The following is a 27,712-nucleotide window of genomic DNA, read 5'->3' as shown; positions in this document are numbered from 1 at the left end:
ATGACACTGTCTCCTTGCTAGTCCATGAACAAGACACTTCATCCCCTGATTCCAGGCATTTTCTCTGGTTGCCTGGAATACACTCCCTCCTCATCTCCATCTACCGGATTCCCTGACTTCCTGTAAGTCCCAGCTAACATCCCGTCTTCTACAGGATCTCTTTCCCAATCCTCTTTAATTCTAGTTCATTCCGTCTTCTAATTATTTCCTGTTTATCCTGTATATAGCTTCATATGTATTTGCTTGTTGTTTCCTCCATTAGACTATAATAACTATTACTAGAAGGACTGTCTTTTACCTCTTTTTGTAGTCCCAGTATCTAGCACAGTGATTGGCACAGAACTGGTGCTTAATAAATATTTATTAAATAACTGTTCAACTTGCTTCTTTCTCTTCTCTCACTCTCTCTTTATCCCTTTGTAATCCTGACTTCTGACCTCATCATTAATTGAAATGTTTCTTTCCAAATTTAGCAGCTCTCTCTTAATTGCCAAATCCAGTAGTCTCTTCTCAGTTCTTATCATCCTAGAACTATGTAGAACATGTCAGACTACTGACCAACGTATCTTACCGGACATTCTCTCCTCTTTTTATTTTCCTGACTGTTCTCACCCAGTTCACGTCTTCATTTTCTGATTACTATTTATGCTTGCTCTTTATTCAAGTCATGCTTCTGTGAATATACCTCTTAATTTTCTCCTAGACTCTCTTTTCTTCTCTCCCTCCACACTCTTTTTCTCTTGGTAATTCCATTAGCTTTCATGAATTTAACATCATATTTAAGCACATGACTTACAGATCTATATATCTGGCTTCAATGTTTCTCTTGAATATTAGTTCTACATCACCAATTTATTATTGGACATTTCAAACTGGATATCTTGGACACATTTCAAATTCAACATATCCAAAGCAGAACTAATTATATTTTTTCCCAAATCTTTTCTTCTTACAAACCCTACTAGTTCAAGGCCCCACAGTCCTTCCAATCTTCTCATTATTTTCCACTTCTCATTTTCTCTTATTCTACATATCTAATCAGTTGCCAAATCTTGTCATTTCTAAATCTTCAACATCACTTGTTTTTACCCCGCCCTTCTCTTCACAAAGTTATCCCCTTTTCAAGATTTCATGACCTTTGACCTCGATTTTTTCAACAGCTTCCTAACTGGTCTACTTGACTTGAGTATGTCTCTATTCCAGTCCATTTGTAGAGTCCAGTCTACATACTACTTCCAAAATGTTTTTCCTTAGGTGCAGATCTGAGTAGCTTAATCCCATGCCCTCTTGCCTTTAGGATCACACACACACACACACACACACACACACACACAAACACCACTGGCACTCCTTTATTCATTCTTAAAGCCTCTTACAATCTGACTCTAATCCATCATTCTAGCCTCACTATTTATTATTTGTCTTCCAGCACTAAGTGGTCCATCAAATTAAACATTTTACTTCTTGCTCCTCACATACCAAATTTATCTCTCATTTCTGGCTTTGCACTGTCTCCTTAATCCTGTTCCCACTCCTATACCTGGAAGGCATTCTTTCCCTCCTTATGGCATCCCTCTCCTCTTTCAAGGTATAGTTCAAGTGCAACCTTCTACACAAACCCTTTCCTTACTGCCTTCCTCTCTTAACTTTTAGTGCCTTCCATCCCAAACTGCCTTGTTTTTAACTACTTAGCAGTCATTTGTATTTATTTTTATATTTTTTTATATATTTAATCTGTATATGCATATCCATATATCTATATAAATACATTTGTACAATACATATATGTGACATATATGCATATTATCTTTTCCAACAGATGGTAAGATCCTTTAGATTAGGATTCAGTTAGCACAGTAATTGATACATAGTAGACTTTGATAAACATATGTTGATTGAATTCTAAGATAGGATGCTATCTACATTGGGGGAAGATATTCTCATGTCAGGAATTCCCTAGAATTACAAAACCATAGATCCTCAACTATTTTATAAGAAAATTCTATTTCTAGATAGGCTACTACAAAGCTGCCTTTTAATTATATCTGATTTCTTTTATCTGCAAAAGAATAAGATTTTGGCTGAGACATTTCATTTTGCTTATAATTGACAGTACCATTCACTTTCAATTCAATTATAACCTTCAAGCATCTCTGTGCAAAGTTCTTAGTTATCTGTAGGTGTCTTAATGATAAGTGGACATCTTCAAATATTATTTATTCACTTTCACTATTTCCCTTCCTTCACTGGATTCAATGTTTGTGGAGGAGTATGTGCTGAATATTAAAAAGATAATAATTCGTTGGACATAACATTGCTCAAATCCATAGGAACTGCAACATCACACAGAAATATTGAAATTGAAGGGCTCTTTAGGCACTGAAGTAGGAATTGAAGTTCACTGGGTGGAGTGGGAGGGAACAGTTTGCATTATTTACTTTAAAATAACACAAATGTTGTCCTTGTTTTTAATACCTGTAAGTAAGAAAATTATTTGGCTTCTGAAAATCAAAAGTAGGCCCTTTATAAGGGGAAGATGTTTTGCATGAATTTCCAGAGTTTGTTGGCATAAGAAACGGCTATTGAATTTGTATAATGACTTCCTGTCTGGTTTCAACTTTTATGGCTTATCTCACCCTGAGGTGAAAAAAAAAAAGAAACATGGCAATTATCCTCACTTGTAAGTGTGAATGAAGGTTAAAAGCGATTCAGCCACAGACAAATGAATAGTGGTGGTTTCCTCATATTTAAAATGAGAGGGTTGGCATTCTAAAGAACAATTTGGAAATACACTCAAAGGGCAATCAAACTGTGTATACCCTTTGATACTCTTTGATCCAGCAATGCCACTACTAGGTCTGTATCCCAAAGAGATCATAAAAAGGGGAAAAGGACCCACATGTGCAAAAACATTGATAGCAGCTCTTTTTGTGGTGGCAAAGAATTGGAAATTGGGGAGATGCCCATCAATTGGTGAATGGCTGAACAAGTTGTAGTGTGTGGATGTAATGGAATACTATTGTGCTATAACAAATGACAAATAGGTGAATTTTAAAAAAAAACCTGGAAAGATTTACCTGAACTGATGCAAAGTGAAGTAAGTAGAACTCAGAGAACACTGTACACAGTAACAGCAACATTGTGTGAAGATCAGCTATGAATGACTTTACTTTTCTCAGAAATACAATGATTCAAGACAATTCCAAAGGAATCATGTTGGAAAATGCTATCCACATCCAGAGAAAGAACTGATGAAGTTTGAATGCAGATTTCTTTACCTTTTTTTGTATTTTTTTTCCTTTGGATTGTTTCTTCTTACACATGTCTAAAATGAAAATGTTTCACATGATTGCACATATGTAAACTATTTAAAATTCCTAACTTTTTAGGGAGGGAGAAGGGAGGGAGAGGGAGAAAATTTTGAAACTCAAAAAAATTTTTAAATGAATGTTAAAAAATGTCTACATATAATTGGAAAAAAAATACTATTAAAAAAAGAGCTAAAAAGGGGGGAAATGAGAGGGTTGGACTAGATCAGGGGTGGGGAATCTGCATCCTCCAGGCCACATGTGGCCTTTTAGGTCCATCAGTGTAGCCTTTTGAGTGAGTCCAAGTTTTAAAGAACAAATACTTTTATTAAGGGGATTTGTTTGGTGAAGTTTGGATTCAGTCAAAGGACTGCACATCAGGATGTAGAGGGCCACATGTGGCCTCAAGGCTGCAGGTTCCCCACTGCTGGATCAAATGACTTTGAAAGCCTCTTTTTTCTTTGAAATTCTCTGATTCTGTGATTAAGATAAAAAGCAGACACCTGTTCTACTGACAAAGCAGATTTCAAGCAATGGGGGATTGTGTTCACTATTCATTTGTATATAGAAAACATTTTTTATAGAGAAACATCATTTATTTCCATTTTTCTCTATAAAGTGTAATAGTTTAGGCTTTGATATAGGTAAAGAAATAAACAGTGAGAACATCATTTAACTGTTAAATCTTATCCTTCACAAACTTGGAGTTTAATACTGATATTCATTTTTTAAAGTAATATACAACCAATTTTTTTCCTGTATATTTGCTTACATGTAAATTATCCCTTTTACAGTTAATAGCTTTCTCTGCATGCTATCATTCCAACTCTCTTAGTTCAAGCACCGAAATAATGGATGTCATTTAATTAAAAAAAAATACAAACAAGCATACACACACAAACACACACACACACACATTTCACACTAGAGATACACGTATATATTAACCTATGGCCAACATGTTAATAAACCTCTCAACTTAATTAGGCTGGTCCTGAAAAACAGATTTAATCTGCTATGTATCTATTTGCTGCTACAGTTAAGTCCTTTTCTGATCCTTTATCCTAGTTTGAAGGTGACTAGGCAGTGATGCCAGAGGGTTAGTATCTCTAGCTTCCTATGCCTCCAATTTCTATCACTCTTTTTACTGAAATTACTTATTAGATGTAAAGAATATACCAAAGACACAGAATTTATTTGGCTACATCTATATAAGAAAGGATAACAAAATACATTATCTTGTCTTTTTGCCTTTTTTGGCAGCTAAGGGGGCAGTGCCCTAGACTTGGAGACTGCCTTAGACGCGGTTTACTAGCTACATGAACCTGGGCAAATTACTTTAACCTCTCTGTGACTCAGTTTCCTCATTTGTGAAAGAAAGGAGCTGAATTCTATGACCTCTAAGGTCTCTTCCATCTCTAAATCTAAATCTGACTTAGGCTTTGAAAAATGGAAACTTCAAATCCCAAAGCAGCCATTATATAGTATATATAGCACAATTCTTGGACACTAAAAATTGAAAGATATATATGGTACTTAGCAGAACCTATAAACCTAATCCCTATACTAAGAACAGAACTCTAAAGGATGCATTTAATTTAAAGCAATTAAGTAACTGGGAAAATCCTGTTCTTTTGTAATAAAGACATTGACAAGTGCTAGGGTGAAGAGAGGTTTCACTAGCCAAGATTTTGAGAGGACAAGATAGGGGAGATTGCCTTGCTGGTTTTAGAGCAAAGTTTTTTATGACTCTTTGTAAAAGAGCTGGGGGGCAGGAGGCAGCTTTTATGTATTTCATTTATCTAGAAGAGAATGGCAACACCCACTCCTCCTTTGAAAAGATAGCCAAGGATTTCAACTGAGCCAGAATCTGGGGGTGGTAGAGATTATATCTGAGCAGGATCTGGCAGAGACTACACTGTGGCAACATTCACTAGAGCAGAATCTGCTGGAACGATATCTAGAAGAGACAGGACACCAGCACAGGCCTAGCAAGAGCAGCATGGTGGCATCATGAGAAGATGTATGTAACCCTATAGTATTGAAGGTGGGAGATCCGCTCTCATGTAAGTGAACTGGCCATTGGTTTTTATAATCTCCCATGGATCCATCTTCCACGGATATCATTTATATTCTGATGACTCTCAAATCTACCTATCCTGCCCGTTCTCTACTAAACCCCATTCTCATATCTCCAACTGCCTTTTAGACATCTTAAACTGGATGTCCAGGGGACATCTTACACTCAACAATATAAGATGGAACTTATTATCTCTTCCCTAAAATATGCCCTCAGCAACTTTTCTATTACTGTTGAGGGCACAATCATCCTCCCGGTCACCCTGGATCACAAACTTGGTGTCATCTTCAATGCTTCACTAACTCTCAAGCCCTTCTATATCCAATCACTTGCCAAGGCCAGTCAATTTCACCTTTGCAACATCTCTTAAATACAGCTCTCTTTTTCCTCTAATAAAACTACAATGCTGGTATAAGTCCTCATTACCTCATGTCTGGACTATGACAACAGCCTACTAGTGTGTCTGCCATCCTCTAATCGACTGCCCACAAGATTTTCCCAAAAAAGACCATATTGACTGCCCTACTCAAATACAAAATCTTGTTTTTTGTTCAAAGCCCTTTGTCATCTTCCCATCTCCCCAAACCTTTCTGGTCTTCTAATAGCTTGTTCTTCCCCACATATTCACAGATCCACTGACCATGGTTTCCAGGGATTTTCTTTGGCTGTTCCCCCATACCTAGAATGTTTGCCCTTTTCATATCTGACGCCTGACTTCCCTGGTTTCCTTTAGGTTCCATCAAAAATCTAAAAGAAGTCTTTCCCAATTTCTTTGAATTCTTTTGCCTTCCCTTGGGTGATTATTTCCAGTGTATATCATATATACTTGTTTATTCATATTTGTTTGCTTGTCGTCTCTCCCATTAGATTGTGATTTCATTGAGAGCAGGCACTACCTTCCACCTCTTTTTGTACCCTCAGGCATAGCACAGTGCCTGGCACAGAACAGACTTAATAAATGCTCATTCACTGAATGTGTGGTCCTCAACATGTGTTCCTTAATCATGTCCAACTCTTCCACTGATTCTTAGTATTTTGGGGAGAGTGTGTCCCAGGTTCTAGAGGGAAACATTTTGTTGTCGCCTTTCTTATTATTTCATTTCATTACATGCCTTGTTTTGAACTAATTGCTTTCCTTGACTCACAATTAAAGGTAAACACATTGATGGCAGCTTATGATATATACTTTTGGGAAATCTGTACCATATTGTATATGCCTCATATTTATTCAACTGTGTAAATTTTGTATTTGACTGGTAGCTTATAAACTCCCTTAGGGAAAGAACTATTTTTTTTTTTCCCTTTGTATTCATGGTACCTGCCACAGTTTCTTATACATAGTAGTTACTTAATAGATATTTGTTGAATTTAACTGTCTATTGACCTTCAGGTTACTGTCACTTTTCCTCAATGTCTGGTATACAACCACATCCCTTCAATGCTCTCAAAGATTCTGGTCTTCAAGTTCCTAGATATCTTTAATTTCTCTGACTTCTGTTTTTTATGTGATAACAACTTCATGCTAATATAGCCATGCCTTACACCTTTTCTTAGCTTTATGCCTAAACAATCTTTATCCCAAGTGACATAATTTTTTGTTATATCTATAATTAGGATTAATTCAATCTTTAAGCAAAGCAGATAAAAGGATAGAGTGATCCAAAGATTAAAGAACTTGGTCGACTCTGAACCAATCCTGGATTACTCATACCATCTACTTCCTTTGCTCCTAGTGCTGATTAAAAGGGCTGGATATCACAAAATTGTGCTGATTGGATCCATTATAAAACTATGTTAACTAACAATGACTGGGTTCTCACTGCAGTAAGACAATTATTCCACCACTTCTTAATGGATCAACTGCTCTACTGAAGACCCTATCCGATACTTTAAAAAATATATTTGTAGAGAGCTTACTCTTTCCCCTTCTTCCTCAACTCATATTGGTCAGTTATTTTCCCTCCTTATCTAGTGCTTCATTCTTCTCATTTGTGACAAGATAACCCCATCTTTGCCAAGACCAGCCCCCTTATATAGGCACACTTGGTTCCATCCTCTCTCATTATTATCCCTCTGATAAAATACAGACTTTTCTTCAGTCTCTCCACTAGCACCTGCATACAGACACGTCCATCTTTCCCTTATCCTTTAAAACGCTCATGTGGTCCTATCATCTTTGCTAATTATCATCCTACATTTTCCATTCCCCTTCTTATCAATTAATCAATCAATATTAAGTATCTAGATATTGTGCTAGATGCCAGAGCTAGAAAAAGAGGCAAAAGATACCCCTGCTAGGGCAGGGGGGAGAAGGGCACAGCCAAGATGGCACAGAGAAGCCAGGAAGTTGCCTGAGGTCTCCCCATTTTCCCTCAGAAACAACGTTAAATCAAGCCTCTAAAATAATTTTAGAGCAAATGAATCCACAAAAAGTTGGAGTGAAACAATTTTCCATCCCAAGATAACGCATAAGGATTTTTAGGAAGGGTCTGTCTCACTTGGGTAAAGGGGTGTGCAGGCTAGCACAGGCAGTGGCAAGGCAAGGCAGCAGGAGGCTCTTAGCACAGATCAGCAACCTAGGCCCCACAATTTGGACTCAGAAGACCAGTGGCATAGCAAGCCAGCTGTGAGGCCTCCAGCCCTAGTGCAGCAGGCAAATTGCCAGTTCTGGAATCCAAGACTCAACAAGCCACTCCACTCTAATGCAGTGGTCAAGCCACCAGCCCCAGAGGTCCCAGTGCGGAACAGGCCCCTGCTATGCTAAGACTATTATGACTATGGTGACAGGGAAGATCAAAACACACACTCAGAAGAGGACCATAATGTCAAATGCCTACATGTGAAGCCTCAAAGGGGAATACGAATTGTTCTCAAGCCCAAAAAAAGTCCTCTTGGAAAGGCTCAAAAAGAATTTTATTTTATTTATTTATTTAGGCAATTGGGGTTAAGGGACTTGCCCAGGGTCACACAGCTAGAGTCAAGTGTTTGGTCTAAGGCCAGATTTGAACTGTTAATAGTGGTTCCCTATTACTTCCCAGATCAAAGTAAAGTCTATATATTGGCATTTAAAGCTTTGCACAACCCGATCCCCTTGTAACTTTCCAGTTTTCTTACTTTTACTGCTCTCTGCACACTTGACAATCAAGCTAAAATGGCCAGCTTGCTGTTCTTCACAAATAACAAACACTTCAGCTTCATTTTATGAATTTTCAGAGTACATACGTATGTGTACATACACAGACACAGACACACACACACACACACACACACACATACACATATATAGTACCTATTTATGTTATATCCCCCATTAGAATATGAACTCTATGAAGACAAGAACTGCTTTTGTTTCTTTGTATCCTCAGTGTTTAATGCAGTGTCTAGCACACAGTAATTACTTAATAAATCGTTTGGATTGACTGATAATCTACTTCTAGCAAATCAATTGTCACTTTTTGCCATTCAAACTCATCCTGATCGCTGTCCCAGTTCTAGTTTCCTTCTTTAATTTAATTCTTTTATTCTTTTTAGTAGTAGAGAGAACTAGCCTCTTGGCGTAGTGCCTGCTCCCAGGCTACAAAGATGCCTACTTCCGTTTTTATCAGGCTTGCTATCAGAGTAAACTGAGCTTTATTTGCTCTTTAATGTTAGATCTCTCTGACACCTACTGCCCATTTAAATGAAAAATTCTCCTTGTGCCTCAACCACTTGTCTAAATTCCCCTCCTATTGCCCATTGCAGAGACCTTCCCAGTCTGACTCTTCTGCCTCAGTATATTTGTAGAGTCTTTTGGTCTCAGCCATACTATTTATATTTCCTTTGCCATGCATCTAGTCCCAGTATAGGCAATAACCTACTGAAAAATCAAAGTAGGGGCTTTTAAAAAGCAATCTCTTGTACATTTAATGAAAAAAAAAACAATGCTGTGTATTGCAGAGTGATTGGGGATTTAATTTAATATTAAGTTATAAAATAATTTCAACATCTGTGGTCATTTTGTAGATTTCTTTATATTCTGCATAAAGAATTTGCATTTAAATGAATAAGCTCCACTTATTTCAGCTTTCAAATTATCAAGGCCTGAAGGGCAAGGTTATAAGGAAGAATAGAGTTTCATACCAATCACCCTTGAAGAATGCAGCCTGAGCTTTGTCTGAATTGCTGTGCCCTCACAGACTTGTTTTTCTACAGAATAGATGTCCTACTGGGGCCATTGAGAGGGAAAGGGAAGCTTGCCAAACACAGTTACAGTATTTTTCCTAAATGCTAAAGTATGGTGGAAACACAAATTCTTTCAACACAGTTGCTTCTTTCTGTGAGATTCCTTACCAGATGCTTGTCTCTTCAGTAGAACTCAGAGAAATGCTTACATAAGACAACACTTTCAAGCATACTCATATACTTATAGTTGTACCCTTTTCCATACTTAAAGGTTAACTTGAATCACTTTTTCTCTATACTGAGAACCATTCCTACCATCCCCAGTCTAGGCACTAGCAAGGGAAAGTATAAATATTAATACATTCAAAACTCAAAGTGCTCAGCATTAAGGCATCTTTGTTGCTGATCCTAATCTGAATTTGTAGCCTATTTCTAGGAATTAGGCTCACTTTGTCCATTTTGACTATTCTATACACCTTCCACCCCAGTCTAAGTACTGAGTTCTTTTCTTGTATCCCTTTCCAGCTACATTTTTAAAGAGTCACTGGGAAAGGGGATAGGGTTTCCATGATAGTGATGGAAACATAAAATTAGAGCCTCCCCAATGTCTCCTGAGACGAATGAGACAAACTGATAATCTAATCACCTTTATGGAAGATAGCCTACACTGTATTTGAATTGTCCCATAACCACAGACTAATTCTGGCAAATAGTGTTCTCACAACATTGCAGGAAAGGTGCACACACAACCATATAATATAATAATGAAGGTAAGAAGGAAGAAGACAAACATCTACTCCAGTAGCCCTCTTGACAACTTTTCCATAAGAGCATTTTCATTGGCCTGTGAACTCCTAGAGAACAAGGGCTATTTTTACCTTTTTTTGTATCATCCCTAACATTTGGCAAAGTGACTGACACATGCTAGACATTTAATAAATGCTTGTTGACTTGAGCATATAATAATGACTATAACTAAAGAAAAACATTCTGGCATACCCACACAGTGAAAGAAAGGTACCCCATTCACTGAATCCTCATAACTTAGGTGAAATTTCCATTACTGAGAAACTAATCTTGCCAAAAGGCTATGATGATACCCACCCGCAACAATCACCATCCTATTTTCTCTTTAAATACCTCAGCTAAAGATTATATGGAAAAACATCATCATTATTTGTTGTGCAGTTTTCCTGCCCCATGTGGCTTTCTTGGGTTTCCCTCAATAAAGTGCTAAAAATATTACCTTAAATATATTTTATAATAATAATAGATAGTATTTACTTTTGCATTGCTGACAAATAGCTACCATATACCTTAATTCTCAAATACTTGTTGAATGATTGAAAAGAACTCAATTAACCCCACCTCCATTACTTCAAGGGTCTTTTTTTTTTTTAATCCAGCACTTAGTACAGTTCTTGGAATATTACTATATCAGGCTTTTAATAAACATTGATTGATTAATCAAAATTCATGTAAATATTTTCTCCACCAAAATATATCCAATATTTACAGCTTGTTGCCAGCTCATACCAAGAGAGTCAGTTATAATTTTTTCAGTGTGAACATTTAAACTTTGGAAGTTGGAAAATACTACAAATCAGGGTTTGATTTTTTTTTTATTGTTTGACTTAAGCAAGTGATGAAATAAAATACAGTAATGTAGTAGTGATGCTGATTGGGTACTTCCTAAGTTTAACACTTCCTATTTTTACAAGTATACCTTTTTTTGGGGAAAAAAACCCAAAACAAACTGATGAGTTTCCTCATAACCTGTTTGCTATTATGTGATATGTATGAGTGTTTGTGCATGTATGATTCTGTTATGCATTTATTCAGAAATGCAAGTTTTATAACTTTCTACTTTGATCCCATTATTTGTACCTTTCTTTTAGCTTTAAGATATTTTTACTGTAATTTTTAAAGTTAACATTTCAACAATCAACAACTTTGCTAACCACAAATGTAAGAAAGAAAAATCATTTTACCAGCTAAACTAGCTACAGAAAAGCAGATTCAAAAACTCTCAAAATTGTTAGGTTCAAAATATTGTAAAGATGTCAGTTCTATCCAAAAAACATTTATTAAATGGAATAAATGACACAAAGTTGCTGCTCAATGTTTTATTTAGATTCAGGTTGTAATTTTTTAATGAAATAATGGTCATCATATATAAAATGGATCTCTCTTAAGTAAGCATCTAAGTTTGAAACTGTAGATGTCAAAGCAACTTTGTATTGCAGGAAAAGCATGGGACATCACGCTCACATCAGAGATATGCAGACTAGACACAAGATAATTGCATGTCTATCACATAACTGAATGATTTTCTGGTCTGACATCTGTGCCCTATCAACATAAAAATGAATGAGTAGTTTCAGAAAATACATTGCTATTCATCAGATTTGAAAACACCATGATGAAGTTAAATTGTTATTAAAGATCATAGCTACATCTTGAATGGCCAAAAGCATTTTTATCTATTATATATATATTTTATTACATATGTAATTATACATATTATATATATATATGTATGTATATATATATATATATATATTATTATCTCTGTTATATGTTATTATTAACATTTTTGGTTAGATCTTTAAAACACTACATTTAATAAACTTTCAATTTAATACTTAGATGGATTTATTTATCATCAAGGCTGTACCTCTTACCAACGCTTCTCCACAACTTTTCATTCTGGATCATTCTTGTCTGTGCTTTCTGTTTAAGTTTTTCTAGATGAAATCTAGAATAATATATATAAATAATATAATAATACTAATAACATATGAAAACTTTAGATGTGAATATCTAAGATTCAAAAAAAAATCTTTGGGGCAGAGCCAAAATGGCAGAGTGAAAGCAGTGACTTGCTTGAGCTGTCCCCCAAACCCCTCCAAATACCTATAAAAAATGGCTCTAAACAATTTCTAAAGTAGCACAACACACAAAAAGACGGAGTGAAACAAATTTCTAGCCCAAGACAACCTGGATGGCTGCTCAGAAAGGTGGATATCCGGGCTGGGAGAGGAGTGCAGTTTGGCGTGGGAGCGCAGGCCACAATGAACCTGGAGCAGGCCTCAGAGGCAGCTGTGGCGGTTTCCAGACCTCTCAACCCATGAACACCAAAGACAACTTAGAAGGTCAGTGGGAAAAGTCTGTTTCTGCAGTTAGAGAGAATTTAGGTTTCAGCCCCAATGCCCAAGTGTGGCCCCGGGGCCATGGCTGCTTCCTGAGCTTCTGGCCCACAGACTGAGGTGGAATTGGGTGGCTGATCAGAGGGGGATTGCGGGCATCTCTTTGCCAGTTCTGAGGCAGGAATCTCTTGCTTTGCCTGTACTTGGTTCTGGGTCACAGTCCTGGGTGGTGGTCCTGGGGAGAGGAGGAGCACTGTGTGGTGGTGGAAAGAATCCTCATAGTTCCGAGACAGAAAAGAGTGCTTGTAGTCACTCACAGACCACAGCACAGACTCTGGAGTAAACACTTCGCCCCTTATCATACCACCTTGGAAGAACTGAAAATTTACAAGTCCCTACAAGTATCTCTGAAAACAGCTGTACAAACCCCCAAAGTTTGGGACAGTACATTCTCCACATTGGAATTAATAAAAAAGTTTATAACTCAAGTAACTGGCTGGGATCATGAGCAAATCTTGCAACAAGTGTCAGACCATAGAATCTTTTTTTGGTAACAAAGAAGATCAAAACATACTATTGTAAGAAGACAAGAAAGTCAAAGCTCCTACATCCAAAACCTCCAAGAAAAATGTGAATTAGTCCCATGCCTTGGAAGACCTCAGAAAGGATTTTAAGAAGCAAGTAAGAGAAGGAGAGGAAAAACTGAGAAAAGAAATGACAGTGATGCAAGAAAATCATGAACAGCTTGCTAAAGAAGACCCCAAAAAATACTAAAGAAAATAACACCTTAAAAAATAGCCTAACCCAAATGGCAAAAGAGGTCCAAAAAGCCAAGGAGGAGAAGAATGCCCCAAAAAGAAAAATTGGCCAAATGGAAGTCCAAAAGCTTACTGAAGAAAATGCTTCCTTAAAAATTAGAATAGAGCAATTAGAAGGTATGAGAAAATCAAGACACTGTAAAACAAATCCAAAAGAATGAAAATTTAGAAAACGATGTGAAATATCTCATTGGAAAAACAACTGACCTGGAAAATAATCCAGGAGAGATAATTTAAAAATTATTGGACTATCTGAAAGAAAAAAGAGCCTAGACATCATCTTTCAAGAAATTATCAAGTAAAACTGCCCTGATATTTTAGAACCAGAGGGCAAAAGAAATTGAAAGAATCCACCGATCTCCTCCTGAAAGAAATCTCCCTAGGAATATTATAGCCAAATTCCAGAGCTGAATAGAAAATTTGACTTTCAAATACAAGACTCAAGAGAAGCTTGAGGAGGTAAACAGGAAAGAAAAATTATAACTGTTTACATTCCTGCATGGAAAGATGGTTTTGTCAGTATTAGGGTAGTTGGAGGGAAAAATTATATGTATGTATAGATAGCCTCTACAGGGTAAGTTGAAGATGAAGGCCTTCATGTAGAATAAAATTAAAGAGTGAGAGAGGATTATACTGGGAGAAGGAGAAAGGGAGAGGTAGAATGGGGTAAATTATCTCACAAAAAAAAACAGAAAAGAAAAGGCTTTTACAATGGAGGGGAAACAGGGGAAAGTAAGAGGGATTTGGCTTAAAGAGGGATTAACATACACACTCAATTGGGTATGGAAATAGGGAGAGAAGGTGAAAAAACAGCAGGGGGATGATAGAGAGGAGAGCAGATTGGGAAAGGGGGTAATCAGAAGTAAACACTTCTGAGGAGGGACAGGGTCCAAAGAAGAATAGAATAAATGGGCAGAATAGGATTGAAGGTTTCAACTGGTTTCAGCTGATTTGAGCTGGTTTGAACAGGTCTTGACCAGTTTGAACTGGTTTGGGCCAGCTTGAACCAGTTTCAGCTGGTTTAAACCAGTTTGAACAGGTTTCATCCAGTTTTAACTGGTTTTGCCAGGTTTGTTTCTTTTTCAACTAGTTTCAGGTGGTTTGAAACAGTTTTGGATGATTTGAACTGGCTTTGGCTGGTTTGAGCCAGTTTTAACTGGTTTGTACTGGTTTTTGCCATTTTCAAATGGCTTTTGCACTTTTACATTGGTTTTTGAAGTTTGGACCCCTTTGAACTTGTTTAGGCCAGTTTTGACTGGTTTTAGAAGTTGTAACTGGTTTTTGCCTGTTTAAATTTTTTTTTTTTTTTTACTTTTTTACTTTTAAAGTAGTTTGAACTGTGTAACTGTGTAACTTCTAAAGAGAAGAGACAGATAGGATGTGAGAGTTATGTAGGTGATGTGCTGGACCAATTGGTTTTAATAAAATGTTGGGCAAATTCAGAAGCTATAGTTGAATAACTTTTGCATAATAATGATGGATACAATGGTATATATAGAGAATTCATTACATCTTTTAAGCATCAAAAAAATAAAAAATTAAAATGTAGTCCAGCACCTGCAGCCATCTTCCAGGGAATCAACTCTGATGGAGATGTGACCTGGCAACTGTTTCTGCAGCTGCTGTAGACTTTGCCAACTCAGCAGTCATAGTAACTAAAGACCCAGAAAAAGAAATCTTGTTATCAAAGTCCTTGGCACTGTGAAATGGTGTAAGATCAGAGAAGAATATTACTTTATCAAGGTAAATTGCATCAAATTTACCCTCTCAAGTACAAATGTAAACAAAAGTACTTGTCAAATGGACAAAGACAAGTGCTTGATGAGGTGAACATTTTACTCTACAGTATTAAAAAGAGTTTCCATTTTAGATATTTTTTTATTTTCAAAATTAAAAACTTAAAATAAAAACTTAGGTGAATTCCATAATTTCCATAGGATATTTCTGATATGCATGATTATATCAGTCTGAATTAAGAAAAAGCAGAACAAAAAGGTTTGTGTATTTAATTTAAAAAAACAAATACCACCAATACCAAAGCCATTTTCTCTATTCTAATGTACCTAGGAAAATTATGTAATTATATTGATACAAAGTTTATTTAAAAGGTGCTTTTAAAAAGGAGGAGTGGGATTTTTATAACAAGATATGCTTCAAAAATAAGTTTTGGGTATTAACTGACAGTTTTTCATTCATACAGATTTTTTAAAAATTTCATCCAGGAAGAAAAATAACTGAACCATACCTCTTACTTTTTAAAGCAAATTTTACTCTTTTAAATAAAAGTTAATATCTGTCTCCTTAAGGTATTATAATAATGTATTGTAACTTTTAAATCTGAATTTAGGTTTTTAAATGTCACAGTTTTTTTTCCAGATCCAGCTTTAGTTAAGTTTAATTACCTAATAATATAAAATTAAGTGGCATTTTGTAGATTTGTAAAAATGACCTAAACAGACATTTTAGATGACCAAATTGTAAGAAAGTTGGCATGTTTGGTTAAAAATCAATTTACAGTCAAATCCATATATTTTGGTTTTATGTAACAAAATTATCTAATAAATGATTAAAAATAATATTTGCTTGCCTGGACTAATTGGCTTTTTTCTGTATGTCTTAAGCTACAAGAGTAAGCTATTCCAGAATACATACAAAATCAACAAGAAGAGAAGTATTCTTCCAAAATAAGGAACAAGCACAGAAGAAGGGGAGAAGGTCCAGATTAGGGTACTCTCTATACCAAATACCAGTTCCACAATAAACACTTATAATGAATAGCAAAGAAACCAGTTTATCCAAATCATAGCAAAACAGCATCAGAGAAGGTATACTGTGAAGTAATTCTCTCAGTGAAAATGAGGTAACTCAGTTCTCATTCAAGGAGAAACTCCCTGCAGTCTCTAGTGTAGCAATGAAGACTACCAGCTCCTCATGTATCTTCCCAGAGTCTTTTCCTTCAACAGCCTGGGGTTGGCCTCTTCCATCTTCCCTCTCAAAACTGAAAGTCAGAAATGGCCAAAGTGGCCATGTTCAAAAAGGTCCAAAGGGAATTGTCAAAGGCTCTAACCCTGCCCCTCTTCCTTCCTTCCTTCCTTTCTCTCTCTCTCTCTCTCTCTCTCTCTCTCTCTTCTCTCTCTCTCTCTCTCCTCTCTCTCTCTCTCTCTCTCTCCCCATCATGCCCACACAAATATTATAGAGTGATTAATAATTTCAGGTAGTACAACTCTTCTATTCTAGTGAACATTATCACAGACACTGGTTACTATGAAAGCATATCAAATGCATGATATTAATGAGCCAGGATACAAAACTTTTAGTAGCACAAAGTGATCTCATTGGTCTCTTTGTAAAATTATGTTACTGTTTCAAAATTTATCAAGTTGAAAGACTCCACTTAGATAAGGTAATCTGTAAGGAACCTTATTTACTTCACTGTTGAATGTTAGGCATGAAAAAGTATAGAAAAGTGTATTTGTAGTGTCTGGCAAGGTTTGGGGGTGTAAGTGGAAAACAAAAAAGAAAAGAAAAGATACTATCCTTTTCCTTCCTATAATTAGCATTTTGTGAATAATTTAGCTGAGCCTGGATCTCTTTTAGTCTAGATTATAGACTAAGTTCTAGACTCTAGAACTTATTCTCCACTCCATACTTTTAAGTGGCAGAGAAACCTTTTAATTGCTAAGAAAGAACAATAGAAAAGGAGGAGAGGGAGGGGTGGAATTCTACTTGTAGTTTATCTGCATTTCAGAAAAAGCATTTTGTATTTTATTGCTTGTTGGACAAGTCATGATGAAATTCTAGCGATTTTAGTCTGAAGCTCCAACTTTCATTTTGATAGTGCACAATGAATAAAAAATTTCAACAAGATAGCATTTATAATCAATCATAGTTTAATATGAAAACATCAAAATTTAGGAGCAGATTAAGAAACAGAAAATAGTTTAGGAAATATGTGATGACTACAAGGTTAAGAGGAGATGAAAAAGTAGATTTTCTCTGTATTTTTGCTGATCTCAAAGAGTAATAAAAAATAAAAAAAAATAACTTTTAAACCAAAACTCTTGTTTACGTGTACTTGCTGCATCTTCTCCTAGAGTGCTATTATTATTTCCCCTCCATGTGGGGGGAAAGTTTACACTATAATATAATACACTAAAATTTTTGGAAAAATCCAAGCTACCAGGTGCTTTCCTTTCCTGAACCTGTTCTAAATACATGGTTATACCAGTTGTGAATGGGATAAGAAGAAGCAGAGGACTGGCTCAACTCAACCATCACCTTCTATTTGAAGCCTTTTCTACAAGATACTAGTGCCCTCTTGCCCAAATCACCTTGTATTTTTATGTACATTTTTATATTTATTAAAAAAATAGTACTCAACTACACATAATGAATAAACCTATAAACCTATATGCCATCTCCTTCAGCTAGAGTATAAATTCTTCAAGGGTGCTTTGCTTTTTTTTTTTTGCTTTTTATCTCCAGCATCTATGCTTGGCACACAGTAAAATCTTAGCAAGTGTTGTTAATTGCCTTATTAGTTGTTTGGTTATTAATAACTTTGACTAAAACTTTTAAATTATGATTAGAGTCCTTGACAAATATAATTATGATAACATAAACTAGTATGTGTTAAGTTCTGCCTGGCAACTAGAAGTGTTGCCTCAGTTTGGAAGTTGACTTGCATGAGTAACAGACGTTTTTACTTTTATGCATGTTGTTTATCCTTCTTATGCTCTGATATCTGTAGGAGACATGTCAGATGTGAATTCTACTTGTGTTTATTCAAAAGCAGTGTGTGAGGAGAGCAAAAGTTACCATCCTTTGCTCTTAAGGAATTTACAATACAGTTAGAATGAGAAGACAAGATTACTCAGTGATTCCTTCTTTGACCAGAGTATACCATAAAACAAAGAGGAATATAAAATGACTCTCAAACCTATAAAAATGTTTAAGGGGAAGCAAAGGAGTTTCTATTTCTGTAGGAATAGCGGCAGATTGGCAGAAAAGGGGCACCAGCTCCTAAGAATCACTCCATTTTGAGACCTACTGGCAGAGAACACAGACACATTAAAAATAATACCACCGTAATGAAAGATATACATACACACAAACACAAACACACATAACTATGTGTGCATATATAATATATAATATGTGTGTGTGAATGTGTTTGTGCATATATTTTAAATACATACATAAAAACATTGCTTTGTTTAAACCAAGTAAAACATACTAAATGTAGTTTTTTAATTTTAAAACAACAATTTTTACATAATTCATATTTGAGTTTTTTTTAAAGAGTTCCCAAGTACACTGTTTGTCCCAGTTTAAAAATAGCTTTTTAATCTCTGAACTTGAATAATACCTCGCATCTTGAATTTTGTTTTCATATTATAGCTATAGCTTTTAGGCAAGGGTTAAGTCTTAATTATCTTGCATCTCCCCTAGCACTTGTTTTGCAAAGAGTAACTCCTTGTTCTTCTTAAGGAGACAAAACCTAAGAACAAAATTAATCACCATTTAGGAAGAAGTGGAGCCAAGACAGCAGAGTAAAGTCAGGACCTCACCTGAGCTCTTCCCCAAACTCCTCAAATTCTGGAGCAGTGGAACCCTCAAAAAGACAGAGTGAAGCAATTTTCCATCCCAAGACAACTTAGAAGGTTGGCAGGAAAGTTCATTTGCACCAGAGTAAGAAAGGAGCATAGTCCAGTGCAGGTATTACCAGAACAAATCAGGCCCCAGCAAACCTGGTGCAGGCCTTAGAAGTAAGTGAATCAGCAGTGGCAGTGGCTGCTCCCAGTCACTACCTTTTTACAAATCATTGCACCTGGTGAGGAGATTATCTCTTTGCTCACCATTGAGGCAGGACTCTGTTGCTTTGCCAGTATTCAGATCTAGGTCACAGCCCTGGGTGGAAGTCCCAGGGTGAGAAGGAACACTAACATTCCAGAGTTTGCAGCCCCAGTGGAGCTAGGATCCTAGCAACAATCCCAAGGCAGAAAAGAGTGCTTGTTAGAAGAGTAGTAAACACAATTCTCCTTAGATTATACAACCTTGGAAGAACTGAAAACTTACAGGTACCTAGAAGTATCTCTGAGAACAGCCTCACAAAACCCTTGAAGCTTGGGACAGCGTGCTGTGACACACTCAGAAGAAGATAACAAAGTCAAAGCTCTTACATTCAAGGCCTCCAAAAATCAAGTAAGAGAAGTGGAGGAAAAATTAGGAAGAAAAACGAGAGTGATGTAAGAAAATCATGAAAAGAGAATCAACAGGTGACATACACAAAAAAGGACTGAAGAAAATAACACCTTAAAAAACAGACTAGGCCAAATAGAAAAAGAGGCACAAAAATTCAATGAAGAAAAAAACTCCTTAAAAAGTAGAACTGGCCAAATGGAGAAGTCTGTATAAAGCCTCACTGAAGAAAAAAATCCTTAAAAATTAGAATTGAGCAAATAGAAGCTCATGACTTTATGAAAAATAAAGAAACAATTAGACAAAATCAAAAGAATGAAAAATCTTATACTAAAGCTTTATAACTCTGTGAATTTAGTCTTCTGCTACATTTCTTAAGTGCATTCTGCATGCTAACTTACATCTTCATCAGTAGGTAAGTAGCATATTTCATCATTAGTCTAGAATCACAGATGGTCATTAAGATTATCAGAGTTCCTAATTCTTTTGAAGTTTTTTGTTGTTTGCCTTTACAATATCATTATTACATAAATTGTTTCCTCGGTTCTTTTACTTCACTCTATATAGGTTCATATAAGTACACTCAGGTTTCTCTGAAATTGTCCCCTTTATCACTCCTTACATCAAAACAGTATTCTATCATATTTATAAATCATAACTTGTTCAGCCATTTCCCAATAGATAGGCAAACTTTGGATTCCAATTGTTATCTCAAAGAGTTAAAAATATTTTGTATGTGTTTAGAACTTTTTGTAAAATATAGAGCCAGATATGAAGATCAGGTGTAATTTGCATTTCTTATCCTGCCACATTCTGGAGCAGTGTCTTATTGTGCAGTAGATGTGCAACAAATGACTATTGAAGAAAAGAATGAATATCCATTATTTCTTTTTCCTATTGTTTAACATAAGGGATAAATAACATCACAAATTGAGGAAGCTGACTTCATTTTCCTTCTTCCTATTTTATTCCGTACAGTTTGATACTAAAACAAAGTTTCCAAATAAAATTACTTTGTATTAAATCGTTTTACTTTCGCCAAATGCTGGGCTTCATAAATTGAAAGAGATATGAACAATAAGTAGAAAATTAAAAGCACAATGAAGATAATTTATAATTTGGAATATCAAGGGAGTAATAAAAGTAATAGAGATAAATTTAGCCATAAGTGTTCAAAATTTGAAGTCTCTTACTCCTTTTCGAAAGTATATGAAAAACTACAGTATACAAGATGTTGATTTAAATTGTTTTCAGTTTACCATCAGTTGAAGAAGAAACAAGGTTAAACAGCAGGAAGGATAGGCATAGAGAAAAACTTGAGAGAAAAATATACTAAGAAAATTAAAGATACAATTTTTGAAGTATTTAAAAGTAGAATAAACATATAGCCATATTTATATAGGTGAAATAAATCTGTAAACAAGGTATTAATAATAACAATAATAAATTATATGGTACTTTAAAGTTTGCAAAGCACCAAGACATGTACTACTATTATCCCCACTTTTCAGATGATGAAATTGGTGTACATGGTGGCTAAATGACTTTTCCATTGTTACACAACTGGTAAGTAATAAACTAGAATGTCTGCCAAAATCCCTTTTAGTTTCATGATTCTATCATTCAAATACAATTATTATCAATAAGGAAAAAAAATCACTATCAGACCAAATTCATTTATTTCCTTTAAAATCAAACACTTCAGCGTGTATTTTGCATACAAGATGCAAATTTAGTATGTGGCAGTGTTGGCATAGATCTTCCCAAATGTTATTATAGCAATGAAGCATCAGGGACAAATTGTGAAAATATATAAAAAAGAAGCAAAGTCATAATGTTGAAACCTTCACTCTTATGAAACATTTTAAAGTTACTTTTTTTAATGGCTCAAGCACAAAGGGACAATAAAAAAAGAGATTATATAGTTTTATGAGTAGGCCTACCAATCATTGCATTGCAATGGGTTATATATTTCTCATGGCTGTCATGAAAGTCATTGATTCTATGATTTTAATTTTTTTATATTCATACTTGGGGATTTTTATATATGATATAAGATGGGTAAATTGGGAGATGAAACATTCATGCCAACTTTACTGAAAAGTGGAAGAGATGTGCCTTTGGAATTGTAAAGGACACTATCTGAAATTCAATAATCAAAGAAGATTCAAATGATCAGAGGAGCAATATTCCTATGAGGGAGCAGAGAAAAAAGAACAGATATGGAAAGCATATTGTACCCTACAATGCAGTATACTAGGATGAGAAAAACAGGTAATTATGAAATCCTGACTTTCTTTTTTAATAATAAATTAAATGACATTAGATTACTTATAAATTGACCAGAACTATAATTCAATAACAGACATCACTATTGAATACTCTTTTTAAAAGTTTGTTCTCTCTCATGATTTACCAACAGCTATCTTTATTTTATAATATTCAGATTTAAGGCGTGCAAGTTATCCATGCTAATTGTTAGAGAAATTTAAAATTAAGAGTATATTTTAGCTTCTTATTCTCTCTTACCTTCTACATTACCTTCTACATTACCTTCTACATTCAATTACCAAGTCTCATAGATTCTACCTTCATTGAATTTCTTGTGTACATTCCCTTTTCTCTTCTGAATACCTTCACTCTGTTTCAGGCCCTCATCAGCTCACGTCTGGACTATTACAATAGACTTCCTACCACAGGTGTCTCCCTACTCCAATCCATTCTCCACTCTGTCAAATTAATGTTCATGAAGTCCTGGTCTGGCCATATTAAAACTTTATTTCATAAAATATAGTTGCTCCTATCACCTCCAGGATCAAATATAAACTTCTGTTTGTTTTTTTAAAGATCTTCATAACTTACCTGCTTCTTATTTTTCCAGGGTTCTTATACCTTGCTGTCCTCCACTATTAATACTGGTTTTTCTTTTCTTAAAACCATTTCTTCTGACTCTGGGTAAATTCACTGTCTGCCCTCATTCCTGGAGGTTTATTTTTTTTTCTTTTTTAATCTCTGCTCTCTCTTTTCCCTCATTTCATCAGGTTCCAGCTAGAGTTTCACCTTCTTCAAGATGCTTTTCTTAATCCCCCTTAATGCTGTTTTTTCCCTCCTCTGAGATTATCTCCAAAAATGTAGTTTTTTGTTTTTTTTTTCCCTGTCTTAACTGTGAATTCCTTCAGGACACAGGCTATTTTTTCCTCCTTTTTTATATCTCTTGGATTTAGCACAATACCTAGCACCACAATAGGAGGTTAATAAGTGCTTATTAAAATGACTAATGCATTGGTTATGAATGCAAATGACAGAATAGAAAATTTCAAATTAAGTAGCTATCACTGTAAGAAATGTAGCAGAAGACTAAATTCACAGAATTATAAAGTTTTAGTATAAGATAGCATCTAATTCAACTTTGCACATTTAGTAATGAGGAAACTGATGACCAGAGAAATTAAGTAACTTGCTCAAGGACATATTACTAGTTCATTTCCATTTGAAGGCAAAATATTTTGTTGATGGACTTCCTGAAGTTCACTTAGATATTAAATTGCATTAAAGGATACCTTAAATATTGGGTCAATCCTCTTAAGAACTGAATAACTAAGAGGGCTGCTGGATGTAATGTTAAATAATTTCTTTGATTATTTATTAAAACCTTACCAAATATTTACATTCAAACTGATTAGTAAGCTTGACTCACTCATTATGAAGGAATATATTTGTGTAATTATATGCTGATAAGCATAAATATTCCCTGTGTTTTATGTTTTCATAAAGAATCAATATGTAAACATGATTTAACTGAATCATAAAATGAGAATATTTTAATAAATCTTGGGATAAAATATGCAGAAATTAATGAAATGTTTCATATTTTTACCTCCAGTCTCCCTCATTCTTTTCTTAAATTTCTGACTACCCACTCTCTATCACCATCAGGATGTCCCACCATCATCTCAAATTTGACATGTTCCCAAGCTGAACTCATTTTTTTTCTTTAAAAGTAACTTCTCCTTCTGACCACTGAAATCAGTTCTGTGTGTTGTACCTCTAAGATACATCTCCAATCCATTCTTCCCCTTCTTTTTTCCATTGCCAATACCTCAACCTTGGTTCCCATTATTTCAACCCCTGCTGTCAGAATAATACTTCAGATCCCTAATTGGTCTCACTCCATTTCTTCTCTTTATTCTCCATACTATTATCAAGTTATTTTTTCTTGTGCACACATTTGAGCCAGTTACTCATCTGTTCAAAATGGTACCCTATTGCCTACTAAATAAACTAAAACTTCTTAGTCCTGTACAATACAAATATAACTCTATTTATTTTTTACAAATCTCTCTTCTTGCTTTATTTGGAAACTACCTGCATTGTTATCCTGAACAATATTGTTAAGTGTAAATTAACTCCTCTTTGAATATGAGGCATAATAACTTTTTGCTCAATCACTCAGCCACAGTCAAATAAATAGGTTTTGAGAAGCTATCCATATTTTACGATTGGGGGGAGGTATTTTGTTAACTGGATTGGCTCTCTGACAAGGATGGTCATTACTCCAAAATAATTTTACATGGATTAACTAGTTCATTTGAACACTTTGAACATAATTGATTTTTTTTTCTATTTCTTCCCAGTGCAGCACTAGGCTGATCTCATTACTCCCATCACATGTTTGATAATAGATATTTTTATATTAGATTTTAAATACTGTATCTTGTTTCATTTTTACATCATACTTTAAGCATAAGACATTAAACATTAGGAGACTGAAAACTACACTAGGGAACAGAAATGGGATAAAGAACTAGAAAATATATTCAAATCATCTGAATAAAGATTCAATACTAACTTTTTGTTTAAAGGATGAATATCCTCCAATTGGTTTAGTGCAGACTTGATATTAATGCTAATATTGAGAGGGTCAAAGATCATATCTTAGAGATTCAAATAAGAAACAAGACAATTACAGATGAACTCTCCAGAAATAGGAGTAGCAGGAAATCTGCATTAGATTTTAATCTGCCTAAAGGAAATTTCATTCTCTATAGTTTATCTCCTCTACCATGGAGCATAACAACAAGAAGTATCCATTGAATTGAACTGAATTGAATTGAATTGAATTGAATTGAATTGAATTGAATTGAATTGAAAGAGATATCCAACTTTCTCTAGGATAAACATAGGCTTGCATATTACCCATGTAGAATGAAGTAGACTGAATTTGGATTTAGGAGACACAGAAACTCTGACTATAGAGACGAAAGAGGGCACTTCTACTTGTCTCCATTTCTCAGAGAATTCCAATCTGGTTCACCCACCACCAAGCACTTTGTTACTCTCATTCTATTTTTGAAAAATTATCTTTTGTCCTTAAACTTTTAAAGCAACATTCCCTTTTTCTTTTTGAATTAGTGAAATAGTGACTCTCCCTTGAGGACAATAGATAGATCCCTTTCAGCGCATTCCATTGGTGCCCATTCCCTCTCTTACTTCACCAACCTGGGCTCACAGGGCCATGAGAATGGGTAGACATGCTTTTTATTTGCTGTATTCACTTCTAAGCCTTTCCTCTAATGTCATTCCTAAATATCTTTTCCTTTTTTGAAAGACCCATTTAATCAATATGAAACAAGTTCAATGTATCCTTGTTATTAGCTACTGACCTCTGGATCATTCACTAAGATTAGATATTTTGTGAGTTTAGTCCCTAGCTCACAAGGTTTCTCTCCATTCCATCCCCTGTCATTTGTTCTTGCATTCATGATAGTCATATTAATGACCCTTATAGAAATCAAATATCTCAATTTCTCACCCTTAACTTCAGCAATCTCCTCATATATTTCTTTTCACCCATGTTTCAATAGTCCAAACTTTGGTCTTTACTATGTTTCAGACTTGGAATACTCTCAATATGCTGAACTTTGAAATGGAAAAGATTCAGATTTAGAGTCAAAGGAACTGAGTTCAAGTCTTAACTCTGACACATATTACTTGTGTAACCTTTGGCAGGTAGCTTCATTTTTCTGAAGTTGAAATACCTCATCTCATGAAGTGATTGAACTAGATGAAGTTACAAGGTCCTTTTGATTTCTAAAGTCAGTGAACCTAAAAGAGTGATGTGTTGGGAAAATATTTTAAAACTAGCTCCCTGGGGAGAAAAATATACACATGGCACTCTTTTAACTTTAATTTGCATTACTTTCTCCATCACTTTTTTAAGCTTAGACAATTAACAAAACAATAAAGAAAGTCCTGATTTGTAGAATTTGCTGATTTATAGGTGTAAATGCTCACATTGAAAACTTAACATTTGGCTCCTTGATTACAACCCCCTATCCTATCCTTTCTCTCACTTAATTATACCCACATACTCATAAAACAAACATAAATATTAAAGTTACTTTCATTCTATGAATGTATATGTATTTATATGTGTATATATACATATACATACATATATACATACACACACACACACATATATATGTGTGTGTGTGTATATATGTATATATATATGTATATATATATATATATGTATGTATATATGTATATATATATGTATATATATATATATATATATATATACATACACATATGTATATATACACATGGATCTTATAATGGCACTCCTGCTAAAAACAAAACAAAATGAAACAAAACAAGACAAAACTAGACAAAACAGAACATTAAGTGGTTCCTCTCTGCTCCTTGAGCAAAATTCCAATTCTTGTGCCCAATTTAAAGACCCTTTGATTTTATTTTATATATATTTCTACCTGTCACATACTCTGTTATACAATCAAACACTGCGATTCAAAGTCTTTTGAATACAGAGGTCTGAAAACCCTGTGCCTTTCTTAGTTCAAGTTGTTCCCTCTTCACTGAATCCCTTCCTTTCTTGTTTTTTGGTTGCTTGAATTCTTAATGGCCCTTTAAATCCAAACTCAAGTGAAATGTCTACCAAAAATCTCCAATGATCATCTGCTTTTTGGTAACAATTTTCATATTACTACTAATTTTTAAGGACTCTTTAATATCTTTTCATATGTTTGTTATGGCTTTCAATGTTGATATCATATCCATTGGATTGAAAATTCCTTGAAAGGAGTTACAGTGAATTTTACATACTGTGTAAAATTTTCAGCACCTATCACCATGCCCAATCTGTAAGGCACTATTCAATTATTACTTCCATGCAAATGATCTCTGGGACTATATATCCATCCCTAGTCTCTCTCTTGAACTCCATTTCCATATTGCCAACTACTTTTAGAACTTTTCAAAATAGATTTCTTAGAGTCATCTCAAACTGAAGATGTCCAAAAGAAGAAATCATAGATCTCCCTTCCAAAAGCCTTCCCTTTCCTCAACTTTACTGTCACTGACAAAGACATCACCACTCTTAGTCATCAAATCATGACCTCAACTCTTTTGCAATCATGCCATCTGTCTAATTGTTTCTACTTTTGCAACTCCTCTGATATATACCCTTTCATTGCACTCACATGGCAAAAAACCTTGATACAGGCCTTTATTTCCTGGGCCAGATCTTCACAACCTGAGGCACACCAAAGGATTTCAGACAGTGCATGAAAAATGAAGAGGAAAACATCCTCTACAGTTTTTGCAGGCCGTCTGAAATCCTTTGGTGTGCCTGTGGGCCATAAGTGGCCCACATGCCACAGGTTGTGCAGGTCTGATCTGGACTATTTGTTATATTGTGTTGTATTGTATTGTATTATATTATCTTATAAAATATATTTTATGGTCATGTAGTTATGTTCTATTAAATATTATATTATGTTAACTTCTGGTTCCTTTCCTTGCCTCAAGTTTTTCTTCACTCCAATCTTTCCTCCAGACAACTACCAAAGTGATGTGCTTAAAGTGAAGGTCTGACCAAATCACTCTCCCCTCCAACTCAGTAGCTCCTTATTACTCCAGGATCAAATATGAAATGCTCTCTTTGATATTTTAAGACCCTCAGTCTGAGCC

The sequence above is a fragment of the Phascolarctos cinereus genome, unplaced genomic scaffold (assembly GCF_003287225.1).
Source record: "Phascolarctos cinereus isolate Bilbo 61053 unplaced genomic scaffold, phaCin_HiC Scaffold_5;HRSCAF=322, whole genome shotgun sequence".
Classification (NCBI taxonomy): Eukaryota; Metazoa; Chordata; class Mammalia; order Diprotodontia; family Phascolarctidae; genus Phascolarctos; species Phascolarctos cinereus.
The sequence above is the reverse complement of the archived record's forward strand: the minus strand, read 5'-3'. Positions refer to the sequence as shown.